Raw genomic sequence first — 9,758 nt, 5'->3', positions numbered from 1 at the left:
CATACATACATTTATATATACATATATACAATATATATATATGTATATATATCAGAGATGGCAAAATGTCAATTAAATTTTTTATAATTGAACAAATGATATGAACAGATTTAATTAAAATATTTTTAATTGACGATTAATTTTAGAAAGATTAATTAGATTTTGTTACAATGACGACTGATATAAGCTAGATTAATCGAAGATCGCTTAATTAACAATTAATATGATCGAAGTCAATTAAAGATTATTTAATTGACAATTGATATAAACAAAATTAATCGGAGAGCGATCGATTAAACGATTAATACAAGCTAATTTAATTAAAAGTTTTTTAATTAACGATTAATATGAGTTAATTTTAATTAGAAGTACTTTAATTGACAATTGAAAAAAACAGATTCAATCAAAGATAATTTAATTGACAATTGATTTGAGCAGAAACAATTAAAAAATATATAATTGACGATTAAATATAGCAAATTTAATGCAAATCTCTTCCATTAATAATTGAATTAAGAAAATCGACATAATTTCTCTATTTCCATTAATTAACAATGTGTAACGATTAATAAATTTTAAATTTTAATCGAAGATGTTTGACTGATGATATTAATATGACTGAATTTAAATAATATATATCTTTTCCTTGGTTCTAGCTAAGTTATTGTACGTAATAGTTACAATATAAATAATAAATAATTTAAATATAAATTTAACGTATAAGACGGGCTATAAGAGCCAAATCGCGGATGACAATGCGTTGTCCTAACGAAACTAAATTATTTTTCGTTAGAATTAAATACCGGTGCACAAGGCACCAAATTTTACTTGGACACGGCCAAGATTTTAAATATGAAATAATCTCATACTTGAGATTTAATTTCATATTTAAAATCTTGGCCGTGTCCAAGTAAAATTTGGTGCCTTGTGCACCGGTATTTAATTCTAACGAAAAATAATTTAGTTTCGTTAGGACAACGCATTGTCATCCGCGATTTGGCTCTTATTGCCCGTCTTATACGTTAAATTTATATTTATATTACAAAGCCTTGTTAAACTCTTAAATAAATAATTTAGGTTTTTTAAACCATATTTTTATTCAGAACATTTTCAATTTATTATACATTTTATTATACATTGTATACTGTATATATAAATTATAAATATAATTTTGAAAAAAAACTATTTTTAATCATTTTTGTTATAAATTACTTTTGTTAATGTTTTTACAAAACATATTGAGGGAGGGTGGGTGGAGCAAAAGAAGAAGGAAGAGAGAAAGGGGTGACAAAGGGGGAGGAAGGGAGTGGGAGAGGGAGAAGGAAAGGAAGAGAGAGAGAAAGAAAGAGAGAGAAAGAGGGAGAGAGAGGGGGGAGAAAGAAGGGGGGAGAGGGGGGAGAGAAGGAAGGAAAGGGGAAAAGAGGGGAGAGAGAAAGAGATGGAAGGGGTGGGAGGGGAGAGAGAAAGAGATAGAAGGGGAGGGAGGGGAAAGGGAAAAAGAGAAGGGGAAGGAAGGGTGGGAAGGAAAGGGTGGAAGAAAGGGAGGGGTGAGAGAGGGGGAGGGGAAGGGAAAGGAGGAAAGAAAAAAGGGGAAAGGAAAAGAGGGGGAAAGAGGGGGAGGGAGAGAGAGAGAGAGAAAGAGAGAGCTTTTTATTATATGTTACAACACACACACAATATCGAAAATAATTTAATAATAATAATAAAAAATCCAAAAAATATTTCATTTATTAGTGATGTGTTCATGGAAAGATCCAATCCTAGGATGGATCGATACTTTTAATGGTCCAATAGGACTGATGGTTGCTGGCGAAAAAGGATCAGTGCGAGTACCATTAGCTAGCAACAATATTTCAGAAAATTACATACCAGTAGATACTGTCATCAATACTATAATTCTTGTAACGTTTCTTCTAAATCGAAAATCGAACGACACTGCTTATGTATGAGTATGTATGAGCTATCAATTGTGACTAGTTTGGAAATAATTGACGCAGTCAGTTCCGAGAACTCGAAAATTTGCATCTAAAAATGCGAAATTTTTCACATTTTATTTTAAAACTTTCAGCTTTCAGATTTCACGTATACTTATACTTCGCACGCACACGCTCAATGTGCTTTTGGTCCTTAAAGTGGCGACTCGTATCGTACATATTTACAATTCGTTTTCAATTAATGACTTCTGTAAGTACACTTTAATAAGAGATAAAATTAATGTTGAGGTGTGTGAGTAAAAAACTGTCACGATTGAAAGACGTATTTTGACAGTTCAAACGTGTCGAGGAGTTAATAGTGTGATATAAAATAATGATTGAGATTATTTTGATTTATTTTATGTACATTAAATTAAATGAAAAAAGATAAAGCGAAAAGAAGAAGAGGAAGAAGGAAGAAATAGAGAAAGTACATACTAAATTACATATGTACATACTATTATATTATAATAAAATATACAAATATAATATTATATTATATTATATTATTAATATTATATTATAATTATGTTAAATATCGTTTATATATGTATACACACACACACACACACACACCAGGTAACAAATTGACGTCATTAAAGGTCAAAATGACGTCACTTGACTTGATTTTAGAACCAGTTCGCTTCTAGACAAACTTCGATTCGCCCTTTGCATTTTCAATTTAATATGGGAAGATATCAAATAAGATAAAAATTATGTAAAATTTTAGAAATTTTTACTTACTTTATAAACAAAACTAAGAATAAAATATGAAAAAAATTAAAATATAAATTCAAATAAACAAAACATTCATTTTTTGTACGTTTCTTTGGTACGTTTACAAATTAAGAAAAATATATTACAACAAAACAAAAGGTTAAACAGTTAAAAATAGTACTTGCGCGATTTTAAAGCGGCACAATCTTTAATTATAATTTCAAAAATAAAAAACAAGTAATTAAATCATTTTGGGCGTGGCGTTTCCTTTTCTTGTGATGTTCCTAGGTAATTGCCTATAATGTCTATATAATAAAACCGGCACTGGACTCTACTATCTATAAAATCAAAGTATACAGCTATCTCTTAGTATAACGATATTGACTTAAAAGAGGCAATATTGTTTCAAGTGCATTTGTAGAATTTATTTGCTCCTGCGTCTACATTGTTAATACCGTTTTGCTTTATTTTAACAACAATGGATAAAAATAATGCAGCAAAATCAATTTCGGCTTTTTACGCTGGACTAAGTATACTTTTGACAGGTGCAACAGGTTTTTTGGGCAAAATATATTTTGAAAAGCTACTGCGATCTTGTCCGGATGTTCGAGAAATATTTATATTGATGTGTCCAAAAAACGAACTGAGTCTTAACAAAAGACTCGAGAAAATATTAAACTTACCGATAAGTTATTTATAAAATGGTGATATTTCTTGCAACACACAGCATTTCTTTAAAAATTGTTATAACGTTTTGATAAGAAGAATTTTTAGATTATTTTTTTATTATACTATATATGTCAATCAAAATTAATTTTATAATTATAATAAATTTGATAAAAAAATGTATGAGACGAAACATTGAGAGAAACGTTTAGAATAATTATATAAATTCTAGATAAAATAATTAAAAAACATTTTACAACTTTTGCGTAAAAATATTTTACAGTTAAACATTATTATGCTAAATATTCTAACAAATATTATATCGACATAATATTTTTTATTTCAGTTATACGATAAATTACTACAGGAGAGAGCAGTCTTCAAATTTTAAGAAATTAATTCCAATTTCTGGTGATACGAGTCAAGAAAATTTAGGTTTATCAGCTGTCGATACACAAATGCTGATTAAAAAAGTAAACATAATAATTCATGCAGCCGCATCCGTGAAATTTAAAGATATCAAGAGACACGGTAGTGTCTCGCGACCAGTTAAGGGCGTAGCGGAGACACCGTGTATCTTGACGCGAGTCGGACATTTGAGTCTTTATAATATTTCGAATCCTCAATAATGGCTGAAGCAATCGAGTTTATACTAGACTTAATCGATAGATTGAGTTCGAATTATATAATAAAAGTGTCTTTATTTCTGCTCTACGTGATTTGTAAGCAGAGATATATAAATGCAAAGTCGAAATATGAAAAATTTCTATTAAGAAACGTCCCCGTCATCATTATCAACATCATTATCATCATCATTATCATCATCGACCACGCATACATAGTAGTATCGTGCTACACGTATTCACACGTATACAACACATGCGCACACATATATCACACGTACACAACACATGCAAGATGCATGTAGTGGTAATTTTGTCCATCTCGCACGTTTTACAACAGATGGCGATAGTGGCGCTCCGCCATATCGGCAGCGTGCGGGGTTATGTTGGCTAACTCTCTCTCTCTCTCTCTCTCTCTCTCTCTCTCTTTCTCACACACACACACACACTCTCTCATTCTCACTCACTCACTCACTGTTCGTCCTGTGTACTTATTTAGTACATTCATGATCGGCAGCGTGCGGGGTTATGTTGGCTAACTCTCTCTCTCTCTCTCTTTCTCACACACACACGCACACACACACACTCTCTCATTCTCACTCACTCACTCACTGTTCGTCTTGTGTACTTATTTAGTACATTCATGATTAAACATCTATATGCATTAATGTGAAATTTACTTACAATTAGTTTACTTGAAATATTCAATCTCTAAAGTGTTTATCTTATAAGATAGACAAAAAAATCTGAGTAAATAATAAGAAAAAAAAACAAGGATTATTATTGTCATAATTTTTTATCAATTAAGTACTCTCAACTATCCAATAATTAAATAAATACGTACAAATGTGCGCGCGTGTACACACATACACATATTGATATTAAAGAGATTGAAGGAGAGGAAGGAGAAGATAAAAATTTAAATATTCACATATATTTTCAAATATTATATATGAATTTATAGTTTACATATCTAATTTATAATGAATTTCTAATTATATTAAACATATCAAAATAAAGACATACATGTATTTATCAAATGAATAAAATTATTGAATACAGACTTAAAAAATTTATTAAACATAGACTTAAAAAATTAATTAATTAAACATATTCCAAATTTAGAAAAAATAAACTTTATTTATATATGCAACAGCTTTTTAAACTAAATTTTGAAATTCTATTTTATATTAGACAATTATCTCAATCAACATCTACGTCCACATTAGCTGCACTGCAGACTACCTCTACAGCCACATTATCTGCTCCGCGGATATAGCGTTATGCCAATACGATACATTACATGTACTTACTTACTTGCCTTTACTGTACCAACTCTTGTTCTTTCCACGTAATCATGTTTTTACAGTTATCGTTTGCTGTATATCTTCCAGCAAACTTTATTTCGTGTGAAGTGTATTTAATTAATTAAATCTCTGCGAAAGATTGAGAAGATGAAGGGATAATTCAAACTATGAAGACATGGTTACATGGAAAAGACAAGAGTTAATACAATAATAAAGACATACATGTATTTGTATCCTGCTGGCATAAGGTTATAGAAGTTGATTGAGATTGAAAAATAATAATGAAAATAATAAAAAAAATAAAGACACATGTATTTGTATCGTGCTGGCATAAAGTTATAAAAGTTGATTGAGATTGAAAAATAATAATAAAAATAATTAAAAAAAGGAAATATTCAATCATCATTTAAAAGCATATTTGAAATCTGTAGAATAAACAGTTTTTGCAAAAAATGTGGAGCATTTGAGCTCTAGTAATTCTAAAAATAAATGTAAACATCAATTAATAATAACTGATGTTATATATATATTATATATATCAACCAATTTGTTGCAATATTCACTATAAAAGGTTGTAAGGGTAAGATGGCTAAAAGTGAATAATTTAAAAGATAGTTAACATAATTTTACATAAACTGAAATATTTCATAAAATAAAATATTTGTAATATTTCGAAGTTTATGTAAGATTATGTAGATACATAAAAATTATACCTTTACAACTTTTTATAGTAAATATTGCGAGGAATCGATTTATATGAGAAAAATTAAGGTAATTCTATTTTGAAAATATAAGTGACCTTTAAATAACCTTGAAAATCGCCGTTTAGGAAAAAGTCTGTGTCAACTTTTTCTTTTTCGAAATCCTGCAACTTTTATCTAAATTTAATAGAAAATGTATAAAAAATGCTCGACATTAGTACACACACACACACACACACACATATGGGTAAATTTATATAAATAGGGTGCTTTAGGAGGAATGATCAGGATTCTAGGATATGATTGTACACATCATTTTAAGCAAAGAAGTTTAGATAAACATGTTTAATAATTGTTCTATTCCGGTCATAAAAATATACAAAAATGAATGATATAATCTCTAAAAACTCACCTTTAAAAAAAGGTAAAAAAGGCGACCAGTTAAGGGCACGCCATTAACAAAAATTATCCATTGCAAACCCATGTAGAATCCTATCCTATTGCAAACCCATGTAGAATCCTATGAAAAATTAATCATTGCAAACCCATGTAGAATCCTAGGCAAAATTAACCATTGCAAACCCATGTAGAATCGTACCCATTGCAAACCTATGTAGAATCCTATGAAAAATTAACCATTGCAAACTCATGTAGAATCCTATGAAAAATTAACTATTGCAAACCCATGTAGAATTGTATTAAAAATTATCCATTGCAAACTTATGTAGAATCCTACATTGCAAACCCATGTACAATAGAATTGTATGAAAAATTATCGATTATAAACCCATGTACAATCGTAACAAAAGTAATGAAATAAAAAAAAAATTGCGCCAAGTGAAAGTAGAAACTTGTACCAGTGGAAAATTAAAGTTGCAGACATATATAGAGTCGTATAATGAATCAGTAAAAATTTAAATTTGCAAATGTAGAATCGTACCATAAAAAAACTTATCTTTTAAAAAAAAAGATAAACAAGATGCCAAGTCCATGCGCCATGTGAAAAAGAAATAAAAAAATTTTAGTTAAAAAAACTGGGCGCGCTGCTAAGTTTCAAAATTACAATGCACCTTAAAGTAACATTAATTAATTTAAACACAAAACATATTTTAACTGTAATGAGTTTAAAAGTAACAATTTAATTTTAATATTGTTAGAATATTATTTAGCAGCGCTCCCAGTTTTTTTAACTAAAATTTTTTTTTTTTTTTGCGTATATATGTATCGACTGTGTCGAGGTTGAATACCGCACAGTCGTTAGAGTGATGTGTCACGTGTAGCATCGTCTTCTCTCTGTTTTTGCTGTCGGGGTGAGTGTTCTTCCCGGTTTTTAATTTATATATTTAATTATATTTATATAATTTAATTCTTGGGGATCTTACACGTTTAATTTATACTATGTTGATTAGTGTTGGTAAGGGAGTCACTGCTCTGCTTCCTTCCTGACGATGGTCACCGTTAGGGAGACACTCCGACGGCCGGACGGTTCGAATAGGGAGGAGAATAGTATTTAATTTATTTGCGGATTGTATGTATACGAGTTTTATAATTTTCTGATTGTACCGATTATCTTTTATTTTTGTTTCTGTGTATTTTGCAGCTACTGAAGAAGACCCGAAGTGGGTCGAAACGTTTAGAATTTAATAAATGAGTTTGACTTGAGATCTCATTTTAATTTATTAATTTTGTGCATGTCATCCGCACAGGCTCCGATTGCCGTCGAGATTTTATTTTTATTGTAACACAATTATTTGAGCCGAGATTAACAGTTTTTTTATATTTAATTAATTAAATACACTTCACACGAAATAAAGTTTGTTGGAAGATATACAGCAAACGATAACTGTAAAAACATGATTACGTGGAAAGAACAAGAGTTGGTACAATAAAGGTAAGTAAGTAAGTACATGTAATGTATCGTATTGGCATAACGCTATATCCGCGGAGCAGATAATGTGGCTGTAAAGGTAGTCTGCAGTGCAGCTAATGTGGACGTAGATGTTGATTGAGATAATTGTCTAATATAAAATAGAATTTAAAAATTTAGTTTAAAAAGCTGTTGCATATATAAATAAAGTTTATTTTTTCTAAATTTGGAATATGTTTAATTAATTAATTTTTTAAGTCTATGTTTGATAAATTTTTTAAGTCTGTATTCAATAATTTTATTCATTTGATAAATACATGTATGTCTTTATTTTGATATGTTTAATATAATTAGAAATTCATTATTAATTAGATATTTAAACTATAAATTCATATATAATATTTGAAAATATATGTGAATATTTAAATTTTTATCTTCTCCTTCCTCTCCTTCAATCTCTTTAATATCAATATGTGTATGTGTGTACACGCGCGCACATTTGTACGTATTTATTTAATTATTGGATAGTTGAGAGTACTTAATTGATAAAAAATTATGACAATAATAATCCTTTTGTTTTTTTTTCTTATTATTTACTCAGATTTTTTTGTCTATCTTATAAGATAAACACTTTAGAGATTGAATATTTCAAGTAAACTAATTGTAAGTAAATTTCACATTAATGCATATAGATGTTTAATCATGAATGTACTAAATAAGTACACAAGACGAACAGTGAGTGAGTGAGTGAGAATGAGAGAGTGTGTGTGTGTGTGTGTGTGTGAGAAAGAGAGAGAGAGAGAGAGAGAGAGAGAGAGAGAGAGAGAGAGAGTTAGCCAACATAACCCCGCACGCTGCCGATATGGCGGAGCGCCACTATCGCCATCTGTTGTAAAACGTGCGAGATGGACAAGATTACCACTACATGCATCTTGCATGTGTTGTGTACGTGTGATATATGTGTGCGCATGTGTTGTATACGTGTGAATACGTGTAACACGATACTACTATGTATGCGTGGTCGATGATGATAATAATGATGACGGGGACGTTTCTTAATAGAAATTTTTCATATTTCGACTTTGCATTTATATATCTCTGCTTACAAATCACGTAGAGCAGAAATAAAGACACTTTTATTATATAATTCGAACTCAATCTATCGATTAAGTCTAGTATAAACTCGATTGCTTCAGCCATTATTGAGGACTCGAAATATTATAAAGACTCAAATGTCCGACTTGCGTTAAGCTACACGGTGTCTCCGCTACGCCCTTAACTGGTCGCGAGACACTACCGTGTCTCTTGATTTGCAGAAAATTAATTACAATCTCGTCATAAAAATATTCTGATCTTTGGCACAATGTATTAATTAAACAAAACTAGTTATAATAAAAACGTAGATATTTGAGAATCGCCAGACAGAATTTAAAAAAGGTAAAAATCTTCTCTCGACCGTACTGGCAAATATTATTTATTCAATCACAACGTTTCGACCCTTCTTTGAGTCCTTATCAAGTAATTTGTAAAATTAAAAATAAAATTATAATTCTAAGATGTCAAGAACAAACATAATGTCGGTTTGACAACACGTCAAGACTCTTAGACGAGTTATTGGAAACTGCCAAATAATTAAATTTTAATATTATTAGAATATTATTTAGCAGTGCGCCAAGTTTTTTTAACTAAAATTTCTTTTTTTTATTTTATATTAATTATAATTTTGCATAAGTTTTTAAATTTTAATTTTTTGTAAAAATTTTTATTTATTTGCGCAATTTTAAATTTTTACTAGTTTATTGTACGACTCTATATATGTTTGCAATTTTAATTTTCCACTGGTACAAGTTTCTACTTTCACTTGGTGCAATTTTTTTATGTCATTACTTTTGTAGTAAGATTCT

Source organism: Nylanderia fulva, unplaced genomic scaffold (assembly GCF_048542155.1).
Source record: "Nylanderia fulva isolate GAGA-0341 unplaced genomic scaffold, ASM4854215v1 Scaffold70, whole genome shotgun sequence".
Lineage (NCBI taxonomy): Eukaryota > Metazoa > Arthropoda > Insecta > Hymenoptera > Formicidae > Nylanderia > Nylanderia fulva.
The sequence above is the reverse complement of the archived record's forward strand: the minus strand, read 5'-3'. Positions refer to the sequence as shown.